This window comes from Oncorhynchus keta, unplaced genomic scaffold, assembly GCF_023373465.1.
Source record: "Oncorhynchus keta strain PuntledgeMale-10-30-2019 unplaced genomic scaffold, Oket_V2 Un_contig_16796_pilon_pilon, whole genome shotgun sequence".
Lineage (NCBI taxonomy): Eukaryota > Metazoa > Chordata > Actinopteri > Salmoniformes > Salmonidae > Oncorhynchus > Oncorhynchus keta.
Genome location: NW_026280121.1, coordinates 330,001 through 353,832, shown reverse-complemented (window position 1 = coordinate 353,832; position 23,832 = coordinate 330,001). Strand labels below are relative to the sequence as shown.

The following is a 23,832-nucleotide window of genomic DNA, read 5'->3' as shown; positions in this document are numbered from 1 at the left end:
TATTGATACACCATCCAAAGTGTAATTTATAACCTCACCATGCTCAAAGGGATGTTCAATGTCTGCTTTTTTTATTATTGTTTTACCCATCTACCAATAGGTGCCCTTCTTTGCATTGGAAAACCTCCCTGGTCTTTGTATTTATAATGGATCCTGTCAGCAGCTACTCTTCCTGGGGTCCAGCAACGTTAAGGCAGTTATATACTATTTAAAATATTACATAACCCTTTACACAATACATTGTGTTTGTGGTTGAATCTGTGTTTTGAAGGCACTGTATGCCCCTACATGGATGGTGGTATTTGGTTTAGATAGAACATCTGTAACACAGAATAGACTCTTTGCTGTAATGGCTTCAAATCAAATAGTATCCTTGGAACTGATGTTGATCTAAATTCAGTCTGGAAATAAGAGTCACTGCTCAGTCTGTGCGAAGGATTCATCTTTGCATTTGTTTTTTTTATAGAAATATCAATCATGAAATAACATATGACTTGGAAATCTAGACAAGACAAATAACTAATGTGTGTATCCTAGCCTATGGTCAGTTTGTAACAATACACAATAGGCTACCTTGGCTCTGTTGCTGCACAGGGACGCATGCGCAATTCTCGGCCGCCGTGACTCTTACAGTCGGTCCTCACTGCAACCGTGAGGGAGGGGGCGCTCGAGCCACGTCGTTGAATCAAATAACCGCTTCAAGCGCAGCTCCACTGTTTACGAAAGAGCAAGGGTGAGAACATTAATTACGACAGTCGCGACGTGTCTAATAGAACCAAATTCAGGACAACGGGACACCGGCGAGCCTTGAATTTATCCCGGGTAAGTCCGACTGTGGCACAATCACAGACAGTCCGCCATTCCCCCTTCATCGAGACTCCCATTTAATGCTCTATAGGCAAGGGATAATATAATGTTCATGTTTCCTCCTTTTCAAGTCGAGTCGATAGACGGACGTGTATAAACAGCGGTGTAATTGCTATGCAACGAGAGGCTGTGCGCAACGAGTGCTTTGATGCAGCGCAGGGTGTGAGTGCATCAAACTGCCAGACAGAAAGGATGGACAACTAGTGAAATCATATTTTCTATGAAGCAATCGTAACTTAGTAGCGATAGACAGATAATCGATAGGTTTGTGGCTTTATATATTTATTCAATAAACCTCCGGCATGTCATCATTCCAAACATTCATTTTATTATGGCCATACCATTTAGCTATCATGGGTGGGTCCTATTAAAACGCTTATTACATAGTAATTTATTTATAGACATGACAAACTACACACATTTTAAAGGATTAGGCCCAATGAGATTTCAATACTAATTAATGATCAGTCTTAATGCACGTTTATCCTCTGTCTCGCTCTCCAGTGGTCCCTACTATCATCCAATAGAAGGAGGGTCTTCCCCCTCCAACCATCCCATTCATTCAGGATGTCCACTCCAGACCCTCCCATTGGGGGTACCCCTCGACAGGGTCCTTCCCCAGGCCCGGGGCCCTCTCCTGGGGCAATGCTTGGCCCCAGCCCTGGTCCTTCTCCAGGGGGGTCCTCTCACAGCATGATGGGGCCCAGCCCAGGGCCTCCATCCTCAGGTCACCCCCTGCCTCAGCCTGGGCCCTCTGGATACTCCCAGGAGAACATGCACACTCTGCACAAAGTAAGGACACCTTGTGGATTATTGAGTGCTACTGTACCCAACCAGCTGTACCCTTCAGAACCAAAGGCACATTTCCACATTGAGTGGACAATTACGTTTTTTTTCTTCTGTTGTGTTCTATTCTATTCCATGCTACTTTGTCTGCCATCTACAGTGTCGGTCAAAAGTTTGGACAGACCTACACATTCAAGGGTTTTTCTTCATTTTTACTATTTTCTACATTGTAGAGTAATAGCGAAGACATCAAAACTATGAAATAACACATATGGAATCATTTAGCAACCAAAAAAGTGTTAAACTAATCAAAATATATTTCAGATTGTTCAAAGTAGCCACCCTTTGCCTTGATGGCAGCTTTGCACACTCTTGGCATTCTCTCAACCAGCTTCATGAGGTAGTCACCTGGAATGCATTTCAATTAACAGGTGTGCCTTTTTAAAAGTTAATTTGTGGAATTTCTATCCTCAATGTGTTTGAGCCAATTAGTTGTGTTGTGACAAGGAAGGGGTGGTATACAGAAGATAGTCCTAATTGGTAAAAGACCAAGTCCATATTATGGCAAGAACAGCTCAAATCAGCAAAGAGAAACAACAGTACATCATTACTTTAAGACACTTTGACAGTTTCTTCAACTGCAGTCGCAAAAACCATCAAGTGCTATGATGAAACTGGCTCTCATGAGGAACACCACAGGAAAGGAAGACCCAGAGTTACCTCTGCTGCAGAGGATAAATTCATTGGAGTTGCCAGCCTCGGAAATTTCAGCCCAAATAAATGCTTCACAGAGTTCAAGTAACAAACATATCTCAACATCAACTGTTCAGAGGAGACTGAGTGAATCAGGCCTTCATGGTTGAATTTCTGCAAAGATATGGAATCATGTGGTAACCAAAAAAGTATTTAAACAAATTAAATTACATTTTATATTTGAGATTATTCAAAGTAGCCACCCTTTGCCTTGATGACATTTTTAAACACTCTTGGCATTGTCTCAACCAGCTTCACCTGGAATGATTTTCCAACAGTCTTGAAGGAGTTCCCACATATGCTGAGCACTTGTAGAATGCTTTTCCTTCACTTTGCAGTCAAACTCATTCCAAACCATCTCAATTGGGTTGAGGTTTGGTGATTGTGGAGGCCAGGTCATCTGATGCAGCACTCTCCTTCTTGGTCAAATAGGCCTTACACAGCCTGTTGGTGTGTTTGGGTCATTGACCTGTTGAAAAACAAATGATAATCCCAATCCCCAAGCGCAAACTAGATGGGATGGCGTATCGCTGCAGAATGCTGTGGTAGCCATGCTAGTTAAGTGTGCCTTGAATTCTAAATAAATCACTGACAGTGTCACCAGCAAAGCACCATCACACCACCTTCTCCATGCTTCATGGTGGGAACCACACATGCGGAGATCATCCATTCACCCACTCTGCGTCTCACAAAGACACTGCGGTTGGGACCAAAAATATCAAATTTGGACTCATCACACCAATGGACAGATTTCCACCAGTCTAATGTCCATTGCTCTTGTTTCTTGGCCCAACCAAGTCTATTCTTCTAATTGGTGACCTTTAGTAGTGGTTTCTTTGCAGCAATTCGACCATGAAGGCCTGATTCACACAGTCTCCTCTGAACAGTTGATGTTGAGATGTCTGTTATTTGAACTCTGTTAAGCATTTATTTGGGCTACAATTTCTGAAGCTGGTAACGCTAATGAACTTATCCTCTTGCGACGGCACTTGAAGAAACTTTAAAAGTTCTTAATTGTCTGCATATACTGACCTTCATGTCTTAAAGTAATGATGGACTGTCGTTTCTGTTTGCTTATTTGAGCTGTTCTTGCCATAATATGGCCTTGGTATTTTACCAAATAGGGCTATCTTCTGTATACCACCCCTACCTTGTCACAACACAACTGATTGGCTCAAACGCATTTAGAAGGAAAGAAATTCCACAAAATAACTTTTAACAAAGCACACCTGTTAATTGAAATGCATTCCAGGTGACTACCTCATGGAACTGGTTGAGAGAATACCAAGAGTGTGCAAAGCTGTCATCAAGGCAAAGGGTGGCTACTTTGAAGAATCTCTTTGTTTAACACTTTGGTTACTACATGATTCCATATGTGTTATGTCATAGTTTTGATGTCTCCACTATTATTCTACAATGGAGAACATAGTAAAAATGAAGAAAACCCCTTGAATGAGTAGGTGTGTCCAAACGTTTGACTTGAACTGGAACTCCTCCCAATAAATACAGTGCATACACTTTTTTGAAACAATTCCTTGCAACAATCAAAACCTGTTGCCATGTAGATATATCTACATGTGTTTGTATCTATGTCTCCCTCCCTGTAGCCACTGGAAGGTATGGAGAGGACTGCCATGGAGAGGACTGCCATGGAGAGGACTGCCATGGAGAGGACTGCCATGGAGAGGACTGGAATGGAGAGGACTGCCATGGAGAGGACTGCCATGGAGAGGTCTGCCATGGAGAGGTCTGCCATGGAGAGGTCTGCCATGGAGAGAAATGCCATGGAGAGAAATGCCATGGAGAGGACTGCCATGGAGAGGACTAGTATGGAGAGGACTACCTTGGAGAGGACTGCCATGGAGAGGACTGCCATGGAGAGGACTGCCATGGAGAGGACTGCCATGGAGAGGACTGCCATGGAGAGGACTGCCATGGAGAGGGCTGGTATGGAGAGAACTGGTATGGAAAGGACTGGTATGGAGAGAACTGGTATGCATGAGAAGGGCATGAGTGAGGAGTCCCGCTTTTCCCAGATGAAGGGCATGCCCATGAGACAGGGAGGGCACAGTGGCATGGGCCCTCCTCCCAGCCCCATGGACCAACACTCTCAAGGTAGGTACACACTCTCACCAGGGGTCTGTTCAGGAGGGTGCACAGTTGAACAATGTTCAGAAATACAGTGGGGCAAAAAAGTATTTAGTCAGCCACCAATTGTGCAAGTTCTCCCACTTAAAAATATGAGAGAGGCCTGTAATTTTCATCATAGGTACACTTCAACTATGACAGACAAAATGAGAAAAAAAATCCAGAAAATCACATTGTAGGATTTTTAAGGAACTTATTTGCAAATTATGGTGGAAAATAAGTATTTGGTCACCTACAAACAAGCAAGATTTCTGGCTCTCACAGACCTGTAACTTCTTCTTTAAGAGGCTCCTCTGTCCTCCACTCGTTACCTGTATTAATGACACCTGTTTGAACTTGTTATCAGTATAAAAGACACGTGTCCACAACCTCAAATAGTCACACTCCAAACTCCACTATGGCCAAGACCAAAGAGCTGTCAAAGGACACCAGAAACAAAATTGTAGACCTGCACCAGGCTGGGAAGACTGAATCTGCAATAGGTAAGCAGCTTGGTTTGAAGAAATCAACTGTGGGAGCAATTTTTAGGAAATGGAAACATACAAGACCACTGATAATCTCCCTCGATCTGGGACTCCACGCAAGATCTCACCCCGTGGGGTCAAAATGATCACAAGAACGATGAGAAAAAATCCTAGAACCACACGGGGGGGACCTAGTGAATGACCAAAGATCACCATATCTACTGTGAAGCATGGGGGTAGAAACATCATGCTTTGGGGCTGTTTTTCTGCAAAGGGACCAGGACGACTGATCCGTGTAAAGGAAAGAATGAATGGGGCCATGTATCGTGAGATTTTGAGTGAAAACCTCCTTCCATCAGCAAGGGCATTGAAGATGAAACGTGGCTGGGTCTTTCAGCATGACAATGGTCCCAAACACACCGCCCGGGCAACGAAGGAGTGGCTTCGTAAGAAGCATTTCAAGGTCCTGGAGTGGCCTAGCCAGTCTCCAGATCTCAACCCCATAGAAAATCTTGGGAGGGAGTTGAAAGTCTGTGTTGCCCAGCAACAGCCCCAAAACATCACTGCTCTAGAGGAGATCTGCATGGAGGAATGGGCCAAAATACCAGCAACAGTGTGTGAAAACCTTGCGAAGACTTACTGAAAACGTTTGACCCCACATTCCAGCAGAGGGTATTTAACAAAGTATTGAGATAAACTTTTGTTATTGACAAAATACTTATTTTCCACCATAATTTGCAAATAAATTAATTCAAAATCCTACAATGTGATTTTCTGGATTTTTTTTCTCATTTTGTCTGTCATAGTTGAAGTGTACCTATGATGAAAATTACAGGCCTCTCTCATATTTGTAAGTGGGAGAACTTGCACAATTGCTGGCTGACTAAATACTTTTTTTGCCCTACTATAACTGTATTGTATAGAACCTTTATGATAATCTGTTATGGTAGAATTGGATATTGTGTCAAATCTTTTTTTTTTTTTCAGTAAATATCCCCTTTCTCTCTCTCTCTCTCTCTCTCTCTCTCTCTCTCTCTCTTTCCGTCTCCCTCTCTCTCCACCAGGCTACCACTCCCCACTCGGCGGCTCTGACCACTCCAGCCCCGTCCCTTCCAACGGGCCCCCCTCTGGCCCTCTCCAACCCTCTAGCGCTGGCCCAAATCCCTCAGACACCTCCTCCAACCCAGACTCCCAAACCCTGGGGGGCCAGAACCAGCAGCAGAACCGGCCCGGTGGGCCCCAGCAAAGTGGCTCCGGCCCTGGCCCTCATGGCCCCAGCCCTGGCCCCACCACCCCTGGTGGCCCCGGAGGAGGCCCTACTCCTTTCAACCAGAACCAGCTTCACCAGCTGCGGGCCCAGATCATGGCCTATAAGGCATGTACAGAATATTGATGATTTAAGGTTTGAAAGACCGATACGTGTTTAAGATGATACATTATAACTGATATATAATGTGTAATGACTGCCTATGGTTATTTATAATGTCTCCAAACTCTTGAGTGGTCCACAATGTTGTTTTTAATATGTAGCTAATATGCCTTGTCACCTGTTGTATAAATATTGTAGAGTGACACTTTATATGCTTTTTAATTTAATTACAATTTCATGACTAAAGGGTAGACAAGCAAGTCAATGAGCATCATTCACATGTTACAATAACTAACATTAACGTACTGGATTGCTACTTTAATAAACTTGTCTCCCTGTAAGATGCTGGCCAGGGGGCAGCCACTACCGGACCATCTCCAGATGGCTGTCCAGGGAAGAGGCCCATGGGGTGCAGCCCAGGGATGCAGGGTCCGGGGCCAGGGCAGGGGGACTGGGGCAGCCCATGCCCAGCCTGGCTCCTGGAGGTGTGGGACCAGGACCAGGAGGACCCATGGGCCAGGGCTACAGCAGAGCTCACGGTGAGGGAGGCAGAATGAAGAGCATTGGATATTGATCTATGTAATTACAGTAGCTAGTTGAAACGGGAAGATTGAGCAGTCAAAGCATTGATCAGTCTGCTCCAGCCTCAGTCTGCTCCAGCCTCAGTCTGCTCCAGCCTCAGTCTGCTCCAGCCTCTCCGACCTAATGTGTGTGTATCGGGTGGGTTTGGATACAAAGCAGAAGACACATTTCCATCTGGTGTGGACTAATAAAATATATTTTATCTCAAGCATTTCACTGCACCCGCAATAACATCTGCTAAACACGTGTATGTGACCAATAACATTTGATTTGATCAGTCAACTAATCAGCATCTAAATGCTGTGAGAAGTAGCAAGCTTGTATTGTTTAGATCTGGTACAGTAGCTGGATATCTGTTTTCCAATAGGTCTGAAAAGTATGAAACATGAGATTTTCTCTGAATATACCACTGATATAATGTTGTAGGGATGATGGGACCCAACATGCCCCCTCCAGGCCCCTCTGGTCCAACCGGCATGCAGGGACAGAACCCCAACGGACCCCCCAAGTCCTGGTCTGAAGGTGAACATAATAACACCAGCGTTATTGTCACTTTCTTCTGAGGGGCATTGAGTTCAAGTTTATTATAGTTAGTCACATAGTAGGAACAGATGTGGGATATTAATTTGATCACTGTTTTGTTGCTGAGAATTTTCCTTCAAAGCTGGAAATGTGAACATGTAGTGTATTTGAGTTTTTAAAAGTCTTCTAAAGTTTGTAATTTCCACTTTGAAATTGTTGACTTGATTTGCCCTAATGAACAATCTATCAACCCACACAAAAATGTCCTGTTGCTGCAGGATTATTTTCCTGCTGTAGCAAACTAAGATCCTACATCTGTACTCACATAGTAGTTAGTCACATAGAAGTTAGTCAACATAGAGTTAATTGTTAAAACATTATTCATGATGGCATTTCATGATTTAGTCCTGTATATCATTTTAATCCATGTTAGGTTTTGGTCAGTTACAATCACATCAATAAATTGATTGATGGTTAGTTACCTTTGCCCTTTCTTTCCTTCCCCCAGGTCCGATGGTAAACGCCGCCGCCCCCTCTAACGCCCCCCAGAAGTTGATCCCTCCCCAGCCGACGGGCCGTCCCTCCCCCGCTCCACCCTCCATACCCCCTGCGGCCTCCCCGGTCATGCCCCCCCAGACCCAGTCCCCTGGGCAGCCGGTCCAGCCCTCACCCATGGTGCCCCACCATGCCAAGCAGAACCGCATTACCCCCATCCAGAAACCCCACGGACTCGACCCGGTGGAAATACTGCAGGAGAGGGAGTACAGGTAACCTATGAACCCTGACTCTTAAGCCCTGACTCTTAAGCCCTGACCCTGTGGAGAAACTGCAGGAGGGGGATTACAGGTAATACACTAACCCTGACCCTTAACCCCGACCCTTAACCCGGTGGAGATACTGCAGGAAAGGGATTACAGGTACAGTACACCGTTAATCAAAATGTATTTATAAAGCCCTTTTTACATCACAAAGAGCAGTAACCTGGCCTAGACCACAAAGAGCAGTAACCTGGCCTAGACCACAAAGAGCAGTAACCTGGCCTAGACCCCAAAGAGCAGTAACCTGGCCTAGACCCCAAAGAGCAGTAACCTGGCCTAGACCCCAAAGAGCAGTAACCTGGCCTAGACCACAAAGAGCAGTAACCTGGCCTAGACCCCAAAGAGCAGTAACCTGGCCTAGACCCCAAAGAGAAGTAACCTGGCATAGACCACAAAGAGCTGTAACCCGGCCTAAGACCCTAAAGAGCAGTAACCCGTCCTAGACCCCAAAGAGCAGTAAACTGGCCTAGACCCCAAAGAGCAGTAACCTGGCCTAGACCCCAAATAGCAGTAACCTGGCCTAGACCACAAAGAGCAGTAACCTGGCCTAGACCACAAAGAGCAGTAACCTGGCCTAGACCTCAAAGAGCGGTAACCTGGCCTAGACCTCAAAGAGCGGTAACCTGGCCTAGACCCCAAAGAGCAGTAACCTGGCCTAGACCCCAAAGAGCAGTAACCTGGCCTAGACCCCAAAGAGCGGTAACCTGGCCTAGACCCCAAAGAGCGGTAACCTGGCCTAGACCTCAAAGAGCAGTAACCTGGCCTAGACCCGAAGAGCAGTAACCTGGCCTAGACCTCGAAGAGCAGTCACCTGGCCTAGACCCCGAAGAGCAGTCACCTGGCCTAGACCTCGAAGAGCAGTAACCTGGCCTAGACCCCGAAGAGCAGTAACCTGGCCTAGACCTCGAAGAGCAGTCACCTGGCCTAGACCCCGAAGAGCAGTCACCTGGCCTAGACCTCGAAGAGCAGTAATCTGGCCTAGACCTCGAAGAGCAGTAATCTGGCCTAGACCCCAAAGAGCAGTAACCTGGCCTAGACCTCGAAGAGCAGTAACCTGGCCTAGACCCCAAAGAGCAGTAACCTGGCCTAGACCTCAAAGAGCAGTAATCTGGCCTAGACCTCAAAGAGCAGTAACCTGGCCTAGACCCCAAAGAGCAGTAACCTGGCCTAGACCCCAAAGAGCAAACAGCATTATACATCATTCATCATACATTAATTGAATAGATAGATACATAGTTACACATCTAGTCATACTATATATACATTTATAAGAGCAGACTGAGTTCTCTACAGCACTAGTACTGTCTCTCTCTCATACTATCCCCCTCTCTACTTCTCTCTCTCTCTCTCTCTCTCTCTCTCTCTCTCTCTCTCTCTCTCTCTCTTGCTCTCCTTTCTCTCCCTCCCTCCTCCCTATCTCGTGTCTCTGTGGTATCTCCAGACTGCAGGCTCGTATCACCCATCGTATAGCTGAGTTGGAGAACCTCCTGGCTCTCTGGCTGGAGACCTGAGGACCAAGGCCACCATCGAACTCAAGGCCCTCCAGCTGCTCAACTTCCAGAGACAGGTAGACTACTGTCCCGCCCTGCGGATCACACACAGGACTGTGTTGTACTGCAGCACTCCTTCGTAGCATCTACATGACACTGTCAGTACAATGACCCTTCATAACGGCTACATGACACTGTCATTACAATGACCCTTCATAATGTCTACATGACACTGTCATTACAATGACCCTTCATAATGTCTACATGACACTGTCATTACAATGACCCTTCATAACGGCTACATGACACTGTCATTACAATGACCCTTCATAACTCTACATGACACTGTCATTACAATGACCCTTCATAATGTCTACATGACACTGTCATTACAATGACCCTTCATAACGGCTACATGACACTGTCATTACAATGACCCTTCATAATGTCTACATGACACTGTCATTACAATGACCCTTCATAACGGCTACATGACACTGTCATTACAATGACCCTTCATAATGTCTACATGACACTGTCATTACAATGACCCTTCATAACGGCTATATGACACTGTCATTACAATGACCCTTCATAACGGCTACATGACACTGTCATTACAATGACCCTTCATAACGGCTACATGACACTGTCATTACAATGACCCTTCATAATGTCTACATGACACTGTCATTACAATGACCCTTCATAACGGCTACATGACACTGTCATTACAATGACCCTTCATAACGGCTACATGACACTGTCATTACAATGACCCTTCATAATGTCTACATGACACAGTCATTACAATGACCCTTCATAACGGCTACATGACACTGTCATTACAATGACCCTTCATAATGTCTACATGACACTGTCATTACAATGACCCTTCATAACGGCTACATGACACTGTCATTACAATGACCCTTCATAACGGCTACATGACACTGTCATTACAATGACCCTTCATAACGGCTACATGACACTGTCATTACAATGACCCTTCATAATGTCTACATGACACTGTCATTACAATGACCCTTCATAACGGCTACATGACACTGTCATTACAATGACCCTTCATAACGGCTACATGACACTGTCATTACAATGACCCTTCATAATGTCTACATGACACTGTCATTACAATGACCCTTCATAACGGCTACATGACACTGTCATTACAATGACCCTTTATAACGGCTACATGACACTGTCATTACAATGACCCTTCATAACGGCTACATGACACTGTCATTACAATGACCCTTCATAATGTCTACATGACACTGTCATTACAATGACCCTTCATAACGGCTACATGACACTGTCATTACAATGACCCTTCATAACGGCTACATGACACTGTCATTACAATGACCCTTCATAACGGCTACATGACACTGTCATTACAATGACATAACAGAAGTCCTATAAACAGTCATGACTCTGTGTTGTGCTGTTGTAACAGTCCTGAAAACACTGGAGCCTGTTGAGACCCTCTCCCCTACAGTAATTCCCACACATGCATTTATATCCACATTTCTCCTTCCTCCGGTCTCTTCCAACCCCACAGCTGCGTCAGGAGGTAGTGGTGTGTATGCGTAGGGACACCGCTCTGGAGACAGCTCTGGATGCGAAGGCCTACAAGAGGAGCAAGCGCCAGTCCCTGCGAGAGGCTCGCATCACAGAGAAACTGGAGAAACAGCAGAAGATCGAACAGGAGCGTAAACGGCGACAGAAACACCAGGTAGACTAACACAAACCTGGGGCCGGGTTTTACACCTGCTTCTAGACTAACAACTATTTACAATGGAGATTATTTGCGAGAAGTGTTGTGCTTTTCAAGGCACAATGTCAGATAACATCCTTTGTGAAGTTCTCCTTTTATCCGTAATGAGGATATTTGGGAGAAGTATATCTCACTCTAATATATTTCAGTCTTTCGCTGTTCATCATAAAAACAAAAGTTATTAGATACATTATGTTAATCAGTAGTAGTAGTAGCAGTAGGGAAGGGGGATATCTAGTCATGTGGAACAAACGAATGCCTTCAACTGAAATGTGTCTTCCACATTTAACCCTCTGAATCAGAGAGGTGCAGGAGGGCTGCCTTGATCGACATCCACGTCTTCGGCCCCCGGGGACCAGTGGTTTAACTGCCTTGCTCAGGATTAGAAGCAGCAGTAGTAGTAGTAGCAGCAGTACCACCACGCCAGCTAGAAATGCTTGCTATGGGACAGAACTGAATACTGACTCTCATCTCGTCTGTCTCCAGGAGTATCTGAGCATTATCCTGGCCCACGCCAAAGACTTTAAGGAGTACCACCGCTCCATCACAGCTAAGATCCAGAAAGCCACCAAGGCCGTGGCCACATACCACGCCAACACAGAGCGCGAGCAGAAGAAGGAGAACGAGCGCATCGAGAAGGAGAGGATGAGGAGGCTGATGGTGAGGACCAATCCATACATAGACAGTACATATTCTTATTCACACACTTGTGTGTGTGTATAAAGACACACACGTGCAAACACTCATACTCTTTCCCGTACTTAAGACACACACTCATGTGTGTACAAAGACACACACTGTGGAAACACGCTCTTACAATGCACATTACTTTACACTACTCTCTCTACTCTGATTCCCACACACACACTCATCCATCTCACATCAATGAGTTTTGTCTGAATATCTCCTCTCTCTCTCTCCCTCCCTCTCTACACCCTCTCTCCCTCTCCACCCTCTCTCCCTCTCCACCCTCTCTCCCTCTCCACCCTCTCTCTCTCCAGGCTGAGGATGAGGAGGGCTACCGTAAACTGATTGACCAGAAGAAGGACAAGCGTCTGGCCTACCTGCTGCAGCAGACGGATGAGTACGTGGCCAACCTCACTGAGTTGGTCCGGGCTCACAAGCTGGTACAGGCCCTCAAAGAGAAGAAGAAGAAGAGGAAGAAGAAGAAGGTATGAGAGAGAGAGAGAGAGAGAGAGAGGTGTGACAAAGGACACATACACACATCCAATAGGTTCAGGTGCTGGACAGAAGGGGGGGGGGGCATTATGCCCATGACTGATATGTTCCTATAGTGATTAGTTGAGACGGACACATGACAGACGAGGTTTCAACCCAACTGGGATCTCCTGAGGAATTTGTGTGTGTAGATGTGGTTGTGAGCTGTCGTCAGCACTAGTCTCTGTAGGGAGTTGATAGAGTCAGTGTGTAGATGTGGTTGTGAGCTGTCGTCAGCACTAGTCTCTGTAGGGAGTTGATAGAGTCAGTGTGTAGATGTGGTTGTGAGCTGTCGTCAGCACTCTGTAGGGAGTCTCTGTAGGGAGTTGATAGAGTCAGTGTGTAGATGTGGTTGTGAGCTGTCGTCAGTACTAGTCTCTGTAGGGAGTTGATAGAGTCAGTGTGTAGATGTGGTTATGAGCTGTCGTCAGCACTAGTCTCTGTAGGGAGTTGATAGAGTCAGTGTGTAGATGTGGTTGTGAGCTGTCTCAGTACTAGTCTCTGTAGGGAGTTGATAGAGTCAGTGTGTAGATGTGGTTGTGAGCTGTCGTCAGTACTAGTCTCTGTAGGGAGTTGATAGAGTCAGTGTGTAGATGTGGTTGTGAGCTGTCGTCAGTACTAGTCTCTGTAGGGAGTTGATAGAGTCAGTGTGTAGATGTGGTTGTGAGCTGTCGTCAGCACTAGTCTCTGTAGGGAGTTGATAGAGTCAGTGTGTAGATGTGGTTGTGAGCTGTCGTCAGTACTAGTCTCTGTAGGGAGTTGATAGAGTCAGTGTGTAGATGTGGTTGTGAGCTGTCGTCAGTACTAGTCTCTGTAGGGAGTTGATAGAGTCAGTGTGTAGATGTGGTTGTGAGCTGTCGTCAGCACTAGTCTCTGTAGGGAGTTGATAGAGTCAGTGTGTAGATGTGGTTGTGAGCTGTCGTCAGTACTAGTCTCTGTAGGGAGTTGATAGAGTCAGTGTGTAGATGTGGTTGTGAGCTGTCGTCAGCACTAGTCTCTGTAGGGAGTTGATAGAGTCAGTGTGTAGATGTGGTTGTGAGCTGTCGTCAGCACTAGTCTCTGTAGGGAGTTGATAGAGTCAGTGTGTAGATGTGGTTGTGAGCTGTCGTCAGCACTAGTCTCTGTAGGGAGTTGATAGAGTCAGTGTGTAGATGTGGTTGTGAGCTGTCGTCAGCACTAGTCTCTGTAGGGAGTTGATAGAGTCAGTGTGTAGATGTGGTTGTGAGCTGTCGTCAGCACTAGTCTCTGTAGGGAGTTGATAGAGTCAGTGTGTAGATGTGGTTGTGATAAACACACTCTGTATTGTGAGTCAGTGTGTATGTCTTTCTGTCGTCAGTACTACAGAAGCTGGAGAACGCTGTAGGTGGTCAGACTCTCTGTTGATAGAGTGGGACCACTGATGGAGAAGTGAGAAGGGATGAGGGTCAGACTCCTGTAAAGAGGTGAGTGGGATATTAAACTAACGTACTGGACATTTGAGTCATTTAGCAGACGCTCGTATCCAGAGCAACTTACTGTAATGAGTACATATATGTTCATACTTTTTCATAACCAATCTACAGTACACTGTTATAGATACATCACTATGGTTACCAGTATGTTACCTGTTGTTATACAGTACTACTAGACATAGTATTTGCCAGCACAAAAACATGCAGTGGCGTACTGCACTAGCATCGAATAGTCCCCACGATATGCAACTTTTCAGGGAAGTCAGGAACAAATACACACAGTCAGTTAGGAAAGCAAAGGCTAGCTTTTTCAAGCAGAAATTTTCATCCTCTAGCTCTAACTCCAAAAAGTTTTGGGGCACTATAAATTCCATGGAGAACAAGAGCACCTCCTCCCAGCTGCCCCCTGCACTGAGGTTAGGAAACAATGTCACCACCGATAAATCCATGATAATCGAGAACTTCAATAAGCATTTCTCTACGGCTGGCCATGCTTTCCTCCTGGCTACCAGAACCCCGGCCAACAGCTCCGCACCACCCGCAGCTACTTGCCAAAGCCTCCCCAGCTTCTCCTTAGCTGATGTTCTGAAATAGCTGCAAAACCTGGACCTGTACAAATCATCTGGGCTAGACAATCTGGACCCTCTCTTTCTAAAATTTTCCACCAACCATTGTTGCAACCCCTATTACTAGTCTGTTTAACTTCTTTCGTATCGTCCGAGATTCCTAAAGATTGGAAAGCTGCCACGGTCATCCCCCTCTTTGAAGGGGTGACACTCTAGACCCAAACTGTTACAGAACTATATACATCTTGCAATGCCTTTCAAGTCTTCGAAAGCCAAGTTAACAAACAGATCCCTGACCATTTCGAATTCTACCGTACCTTCTCCACTGTGCAATCCGGTTTCCGAGCTGGTCACGGGTGCACCTCAGCCACGCTCAAGGTACTAAACGATATCATAACCGCCATAGATAAAAGACAGTACTGTGCAGCCGTCTTCAACGACCTGGCCAAGGCTTTCGACTCTGTCAATCACCGTATTCTTATCTACAGACTCAACAGCCTTAGTTTCACAAATGACTTCCTCGTCTGGTTCACCAACTACTTCTCAGATAGAGTTCAGTGTGTCAAATCAGACGGCCTGTTGTCCGGACCTCTGGCAGTCTCTATGAGGGTACTACAGGGTCAATTCTCGGGCCGACTCTTTTCTCTGTATATCTCAATGATGTTGCTCTTCCTGCGGGTGATTCCTTGATCCACCTCTACGCAGACGACACCATTCTGTATACATCTGGCCCTTCTTTGGACACTGTTAACAAACCTCCTATCAAGCTTCAATGCCATACAACACTCCTTCCGTGGCCTCCAACTGCTCATAAATACAGGTAAAACTAAATGCATGCTCTTCAACCGATCGCTGCCCGCACCTGCCCGCCCGTCCAGCATCACTACTCTGGATGGTTCTGACTTAGAATATGTGGACAACTACAAATACCTAGGTGTCTGGCTAGACTGTAAACTCTCCTTCCAGACTCATATTAAGCATCTCCAATCCAAAATTAAATCTAGAATTGGCTTCCTATTTCGCAACAAAGCCTCCTTCACTCATGCTGCCAAACATAGCCTTGTAAAACTGACTATCCTACCGATCCTCGGCTTCAGTAGTGTCATTTACAAAATAGCCTCCAACACTCTACTCAGCAAACTGGATGCAGCCTATCACAGTGCCATCCATTTTGTCACCAAAACCCCATATACCACCCACCACTGCGACCTGTATGCTCTCGTCGGCTGGCCCTCGCTACATATTCGTCGCCAAACCCACTGGCTCCAGGTTATCTATAAGTCTTTGCGAGGTAAAGCTCCGCCTTATCTCAGCTCACTGGTCACCATAGCAACACCCATCAAAGCCAACACCTCCTTAGGCCACCTTTCCTTCCAGTTCTCTGCTGCCAATGACTGGAACAAATTGCAAAAATCGCTGAAGTTGGAGACATATCTCCCTCACTAACTTTAAGCATCAGCTATCTGAGCAGCTTACCGATCGCTGCAGCTGTACACAGCCCATCTGTAAATAGCCCACCCAACTACCTACCTCATCCCATATTGTTTTTATTTACTTTTTTGTTCTTTTGCACACCGGTATTTCTACTTGCACATCATCATCCGCACATCTGTCACTCCAGTGTTAATTTGCTAAATTGTAATTACTTCGCTACTATGGACGATTTATTGCCTTACCTCCTTACTCCATTTGGACACACTGTATATAGACTTTCTTTTGTGTTATTGACTGTACTTTTGTTTACCCATGTGTAACTATGTGTTGTTGTTTTTTGTCGCACTGCTTTGCTTTATCTTGGCCAGGTCGCAGTTGTAAATGAGAACTTGTTCTCAACTGGCCTAAATGGTTAAATTAAGGTGAAATTAAAAAATAGTTTTAAAAATAGTCATGGTTCAGCAGGTATCTGCATCAGTATCCAGAGACGGCTCTTGTCACCAGACATAATGGACCCCAGGGAGAGTAGCTGATGTGTTAGCAGCAGCTAATGGGGATCCTAGTAAAATGCAAAAAATGATCAGTATTTGTAGACGCCAAGAATAGTTATTTCCCCTTCAACGTCAGCATCCAGTGTTTTTCTGACTTGCCCCCTCCTCCAGCCTCTAGATGAGACGTCCCAGATGAGTGACCTACCAGTGAAGGTGATCCACGTGGAAAGTGGTAACATCCTGACAGGGGCGGACGCTCCTAAAGCTGGACAGCTGGACACATGGCTGGAGATGAACCCTGGGTACGAGGCTGGAGGAGGAGGATGAGATGGGCCTATTAGGTTTTTAGGGGTATATTTTAGAGGGGGTAAAGGTATGTTTGTGGTTGTAATACTGATGTTTTCTCCTGTTCCAGGTACGAGGTGGCCCCTCGCTCTGACAGTGAAGACAGTGGATCGGAAGAGGAGGAGGTGGGTTGGGTCATAAAAGATAGTACCCAACCATGACTAAACTCTTATTATAGAGATTACAGGATGAAAACGCTACAAGTAGGAACCAAATCAACTGAATTGGTTGAACAGTCAGAAAGACTAGATTCATTCCACACTCTCTCTGTACCAAAGCTATGACCAGTCTGCCTGAGTGGTGATTGACAGGTTGTTGTTGTCCCACCCCTGGCCTGTCATTGGCCTGTCAGGAGGAAGAGGAGGAGCCCCAGCCGGCAGTGCCTCCAGTAGTGGTCCTCCCAGTGTTAGTGGGGTTAGAGGAGAAGAAGAAGAAGATCCCAGACCCAGACAGTGAAGAAGTATCAGAGGTGGACGTACGACACATCATAGAGTGAGCACACTACACCTGGGTCCCTATAGAGTCATAATACCCATAAAACCTAGCTGTCAAGCAGGGAAATGGTTCCAATCGTCACCATTCCTTTTTCCCACGTCTAGATTTTAGAAAGACTTCAAATAAGGGCTGTGTTTCGTGTAGGCTTACCCTGGCATGACATTTTGATCACCGTGGAAATCTCTCTATCAATATTTACCCCCCAAAAATGGAATGCTAATGAGATGCTAATGTAGCATTTTCGAATCGTAGTAAATAGAGACGAATATATTGATTAAAGTCACCTTGTCCTAGAGAGATTTACATGGTTATCAAAATGTCATGCCAGGGTAAGCCTACACAAAACACAGCCCTTATTTTAAGTGTTTCTAAAATCTAGACGGGATTTGACTTAAATTGTTTGGAAGGGCCCATAAGTAAGCATTTAACTGTTAGTCCACACCTGCTGTTTACAAAGCATGTGACAAATACATTTAGATTAGATGATTTGATTTGAAATGTCTGGTGTATGATTCAGGGTTGGAGTCAAAAGAAACATTGATTTTCAGTGAGGAATTGGGGGAATCTCAAACCTCTGACCTTCTCCAATGTGTTTTGTGGAGGCAAGAAGAAAGGAGACACAATTGAGATTCACCTGTTGTGCACTCCTGCCTACACATTGGATTTATTTAAATAAGCCATAAAGACAGAAATGCCTACAATTCAGGTTTGGGGTCAAAAGTTCCATTTAATATTCAGTGAGAAATTGACCCTAATGCTGTTTGGCTGACTTGCAAATCCTTATCAATGACGGAGTGAATTTTCCAGCTCAAGATGCTTGTCTCTCATAGCGATATATTTATTTTTAAATAGCACACTTACTTTATAGGGCTCATGCCAATATGTAATAATACATAATAATACATTGAATTTATAACATGTTTTAATTGAAAAACTATCTCAAAGTGCTGATTGCATTAAAGCCATTCAGCCACTGATATTGTTTCTTCCCTGGTTCCGTCCCTAGGCACGCTAAACAGGATGTGGATGATGAGTATAACAGTGCAGAGGCAGCGTTCGCTCGGGGACTCCAGTCTTACTACGCTGTGGCCCATGCTGTCACTGAGAGAGTGGAGAAACAGTCCACTATACTCATCAACGGACAACTGAAACAGTACCAGGTGAAGCAGCACTGACAAGAGGCTGAATAAGCCAGCTGAGAAGTGACATTTCCTTTCTTAAGTCATTAGAAGAGACCCAGGCCAACCTGTACAATTTTGGCTGGCTGACATTGTCTTCCTCTGTTGATTTTCTCCTCTTCCTCTCCGTGTCTCTCTCCTCTGTCCTCTTTCTTTCCTTGTCTGTCCTTTCCACTCAAACTGTTTGTCTCTCCCTCAGATTAAAGGTCTGGAGTGGCTGGTGTCTCTCTACAACAACAATTTGAATGGTATCCTGGCTGATGAGATGGGACTAGGAAAGACCATCCAGACCATCGCTCTCATCACGTACCTGATGGAGAACAAACGAGTCAACGGACCTTTCCTCATCATAGTACCGCTCTCGTGAGTACTGTACCGCTCTGCCACGCACGGAGAACCATGGCTTCAATTACAATTAAACTTTAAAGGGACATTACACTCCAAAATCAATCACGTTTTCAAGACCCCAACATTGGTCGTATGTTGAGCTACTGTAAGTCCGTGTTACAGGCCGTTTTGTACATTCAGCTATATGCCACAGTCCAAAATGAATGGAACCCATAAGCTCCACATCATTTCCAGATTTCCTGTGCTCATTTTATCCATTAATTTGTGGTTGACGGACAAGTATATAGCTGGATATACACAACTGATGGTGTGGGACCTTTGAAGAGTACTGTCCCTTTAATTGTAACTGTATTCATAGTACACTTAACGTGACTGTCATACATGATATGATGGAGTACAGTACTAATGAGAGGGAAACAATGATCCGGAGAGAGGGGTGGGTAAGGTTTGGTACAGTCGCATAATTAAAAAGTCATCATTAAAATAGAAATAGAATAGTAATATATATATATATATATGTATCTATCGCTATGGGTTCAGTGCTATTTGTTTGCTTAGGTAAGTTTGGCCCTCTGTTTTCCTCTCTTCTCACATTGACAGAACCCTCTCTAACTGGGTGTATGAGTTTGACAAGTGGGCTCCGTCTGTAGTGAAAGTCTCCTACAAGGTGAGTTGGAGCAGCTAACCTTCCGCCAACTATATGGTAACCATGGAAACACTGATTACTTGGGGTCCTGAAATACAGCCATATGGGCGGCCGTGTGGAAGCCTGTCTATAATGCATTCAAATCAAAAGTGTATCACTTGCAGCTAGAGCAACAACAACTAGGCCTATTATGAATCCAAATGTAATGTCACGCCATTCTAGTAATTATTCATTTAATTAATTCATTAATGTCAAGTTAAATCCGAGTTCCTGTCCTTCATGTTGTCTCTGTAGGGTTCCCCTCAGGCCAGAAGGGCCTTCATCCCCCAGCTACGCAGCGGCAAGTTCAACGTTCTCCTCACTACCTATGAGTACATCATCAAGGATAAACAGGTCCTAGCCAAGGTAACACACCGATACACACTCTACCTCCAGCATGATTCTGAACAACTCTCACCATGACCATTTGACTGATGACCTATATACCCTCTTTCTGTCTTCTCGTACTCCTCTCTCTCTCTCTCCCTCTCTCTCTCTCTCTCTCTCTCTCTCTCTCTCTCTCTCTCTCTCTCTCTCTCTCCCCCTCCCCTCCTCCTCCTCCTCCACCACTCCCCTGCTCCCTCTCCCCCCACAGATCCGGTGGAAGTACATGATCGTGGACGAGGGCCACCGGATGAAGAACCACCACTGTAAGCTGACCCAGGTCCTCAACACCCACTACCTGGCCCCCAGGAGAGTTCTCCTAACTGGGACACCGCTCCAGAACAAGCTGCCTGAGCTCTGGGCCCTGCTCAACTTTCTCCTGCCCACCATCTTTAAGAGCTGCAGTACCTTTGAACAGTGGTTCAATGCACCATTCGCTATGACTGGAGAGAAGGTGAGGTTTTTTTAGCTGAAAGAAGTTGAGAAATGCTATATAAACTGAACAAAAATATGAATGCAACATGTAAAGTGTTGGTCCCACGTTTCATGAACAGAAATGAAAGATCCCAGAAAGTGTATTTCTCTCACATTTTGTGCACAAATTTGTTTACATCCCTGTTAGTGAGCATTTCTCCTTTGCCAAGATAATCCATCCACCTGACAGGTGTGGCATATCAAGAAGCTGATTAAACGGCATGATCATTACACAGGTGCACGTTGTGCTGGGACTTGTGCAGTTTTGTCACACAACACAATACCACAGATGTCTCAAGTTTTAAGGGAGTGCGCAATTGGCATGCTGACAGCAGCAATGTCCACCAGAGCTGTTACCAGAGAATTTAATGTTAATTTCTCTACTATAAGCCACCTCCAACAGCGTTTTAGAACATTTGGAAGTACGTCCAACCGGCCTCACAACCACAGACCAGGGGTAACAAGGAGTCGCTAGAGCGCAATGAGCCAAGTACAGCCCCCCAGCCAAACCCTCCCCTAAACCGGACGACACTGGGCCAATTGTGCGCCACACTATGGGACTTGCGGTCACGGCTGGTTGTGACACAGCCTGGGATCAAACCCGGGTCTGTAGTGACGCCTCAAGCACTGCGATGCAGTGCTACGTACCCTACTGTTCAAAAGTTTGGGGTCACTTAGAAATGTCCTTGTTTTTGAAAGAAAAGCACGTTTTTTACCTATTAAAATAATATCAAATTAATCAGAAATACAGTGTAGACATTGTTAATGTTGTAAATTACTATTGTAGCAGGAAACTATTGGCATTTCCTCTGTCCAGTGTCTGTGTTCTTTTGCCCATCTTAATATTTTCTTTTTATTGGCCAGTCTAAGATAAGGCTTTTTCTTTGCAACTCTGCTTAGAAGGCCAGAATCCCGGAGTCGCCTCTTCACTGTTGACGTTGAGACGGGTGTTTTGCAGGTACTATTTAATGAGGCTGCCAGTTGAGAACTTGTCTGTTTCTCAAACTAGACACTCTAATGTACTTGTCCTCTTGCTCAGTTGTGCACCGGGGCCTCCCACTCCTCTTTCTATTCTGGTTAGAGACAGTTTGTGCTGTTCTGTGAAGGGAGTAGTACACAGCATTGTATGAGATCTTCAGTTTCTTGCGATTTCTCGCATGGAATAGCCTTTATTTCTTGGAACAAGAATAGACTGACAAGTTTCAGAAGAAAGATCTTTGTTTCTGGCCATTTTGAACCTGTAATCGAACCCACAAATGCTGATGCTCCAGATACTCAACTAGTCTAAAGAAGGACAGTTTTATTGCTTCTTTAATCAGAACAACAGTTTTCAGCTGTGCTAACACAATTGTAAAAGGGTTTTCTAATGATCAATTAGCCTTTTAAAATGATCAACTTGGATTAGCTAACACAACGTGCCATTGGAACACAAGTGTGATGGTTGCTGATAATGGGCCTCTGTACACCTATGAAGATATTCCATTAAAAATCAGCCGTTTCCAGCTACAATAGTCATTTACGACATTAACAGTGTCTACACTGTATTTCTGATCAATTTGATGTTATTTTAATGGACAAAAAGTTGCTTTTCTTTCAAAAATTCTGTGACCCCAAACTTTTGAACAGTAGTGCACCTTTAGTCATTTGTATACATTTCTGTTCATGAAATGAAATAATATTTAACTTCGTTCTCTTCTTCTCTCCAGGTGGATCTAAATGAAGAGGAGACCATCCTGATTATCCGTCGCCTCCACAAGGTGCTCCGCCCCTTCCTGTTACGCAGGCTCAAGAAGGAAGTAGAGGCTCAGCTACCGGAAAAGGTCTCCATCTTCACATTTCTTTTAAATACAAACTCATGTTCACAGCTTTCTTCAGTATCTTGTCCGTTGGGTGTCCTCTTACCTATGTTGTCAGGTATTTTTCAGCTGACTGTGTTTGCATAATATCTCCATTCTGTGGTTTTAATTGATTGCTTGGTTTATAGATGTCTCTCTCACTGCGTCTCTCGCTATGTCTATCTCTGTCTCTCTGTCTCTCTTTCTCACTGCGTCTCTCACTGCGTCTCTCTCTGTCTCTCTCTGTCTCTCTCTGTCTCTCCTCTCCTCTCTTCTCCTCTCTCTCTCTCTCTCTCTCTCTTCTCTTCTCTCTTTCTCTTCTCTTCTCTTCTCTTCTCTTCTCTTCTCTTCTCTCTCTCTCCCCCTCCAGGTGGAGTATGTAATAAAGTGTGATATGTCAGCGCTCCAGAGGGTTCTGTACAGACATATGCAGGCCAAGGGAGTCCTACTGACAGACGGCTCTGAGAAGGACAAGAAGGTGAGAAGGAATAACTCAAGTTCTTTGTCCAAAACATACAGTTTGTAAAATATGCTTTTTTTTAGATCACATTCTGTATATATGAATATGTGTAAGAAGCTGTTTGATTATATTGAAAGGTGAAATAATTATAAAATGTACAAGGCAGTATTAGTTTTATCTTGTTTTAAAAACATTCTCATATGCCTCACTTCCATCAATTCAAAGCTTGTGGTGGCTAAAGTCAGCTAAAGTAGTTGCAGTTTAAAGAAAACAGATTAGTTTCCCCAGGCCCATATACTATTTTCATGGTGAGGAACCATCTAACATCAAGTGGTAAAATCCTGAACTCCTTCTGTAATATCTGTGTGTCTATTGTAGGGTAAATCCTGAACTCCTCCTGTAATATCTGTGTGTCTATTGTAGGGTAAATCCTGAACTCCTCCTGTAATATCTGTGTGTCTATTGTAGGGTAAATCCTGAACTCCTCCTGTAATATCTGTGTGTCTATTGTAGGGTAAATCCTGAACTCCTCCTGTAATATCTGTGTGTCTATTGTAGGGTAAATCCTGAACTCCTCCTGTAATATCTGTGTGTCTATTGTAGGGTAAATCCTCCTGTAATATCTGTGTGTCTATTGTAGGGTAAATCCTCCTGTAATATCTGTGTGTCTATTGTAGGGTAACTCCTCCTGTAATATCTGTGTGTCTATTGTAGGGTAAATCCAACTCCTCTTGAATATCTGTGTGTCTATTGAAAACCTGAACTCCTCCAATATCTGTTGAGGAAGAACTCTCCTGTAATATCTGTGTGTCTATCCCCTGTAATATCTGTTCTATTGTCAACAGAATATCTGTGTGTCTATTGTAGGGTA

At 44.7% G+C, this 23,832-nt stretch overlaps 1 pseudogene; it reads left to right on the top strand.

Annotated features, from left to right (window-relative positions):
• Positions 1-580: 580 nt before the first annotated feature.
• Positions 581-23,832, top strand: part of LOC118373369 (transcription activator BRG1-like) — a 32,428-nt pseudogene continuing 9,176 nt past the window's right edge.